General features: G+C 44.2%; 1 pseudogene; it reads left to right on the top strand.

Moving 5' to 3' along the window:
- The first annotated feature begins 8 nt into the window (after positions 1 to 8).
- Positions 9 to 634, top strand: LOC116092058 (annotated as a pseudogene).

Raw genomic sequence — 634 nt, 5'->3', positions numbered from 1 at the left:
TCAGTCTGTGGAGCATGACCACCCACATGCATTGGAGTTCTTGAGAAAAGACTGTGCCAATGTCAATGACTTCTTTTTCAAGCATGCCGTTGCAGTGATGACTGTGCGGGAGCTCTTCGAGTTCGTCACGGATCCCTCCATCACTGCTGACAACATGGACACTTATCTGGAAAAGGCTATGGAAATAGCATCCCAAAGGACCAAGGAAGAAAAGACTAGCCAAGATCATGTGGATGAAGAGGTGTTCAAACAAGCATATATTCCCAGAACCTTAAACGAAGTAAAGAATTATGAGAGAGATGTGGACATAATGTTGAGGCTAAAGGAAGAAGACATGGCTTTGAATACTCAGCAAGACAATATTCTATACCAGACTGTCACGGGATTGAAAAAAGATTTGTCAGGAGTCCAGAAGGTCCCCGCGCTCCTAGAGAGAGAAGTCAAGGAAGAGACTTGCTTTGGTTCAGACGATGCTGGGAGCTCTGAGTGCTCTGACACATGCTCTGAAGAGCAGGAAGATCAAGCTGGATGCAAAAACCATAATGGTGACCCTGACCTTGATAAAAAGGAAAGAAAAAAGATGGTTAAGGAGGCCCAGAGAGAGAAGAGAAAAAATAAAATCCCTAAACATGTG

The sequence above is a fragment of the Mastomys coucha genome, unplaced genomic scaffold (assembly GCF_008632895.1).
Source record: "Mastomys coucha isolate ucsf_1 unplaced genomic scaffold, UCSF_Mcou_1 pScaffold15, whole genome shotgun sequence".
Classification (NCBI taxonomy): domain Eukaryota; kingdom Metazoa; phylum Chordata; class Mammalia; order Rodentia; family Muridae; genus Mastomys; species Mastomys coucha.
This window is presented reverse-complemented; position numbering and strand designations above follow the sequence as displayed.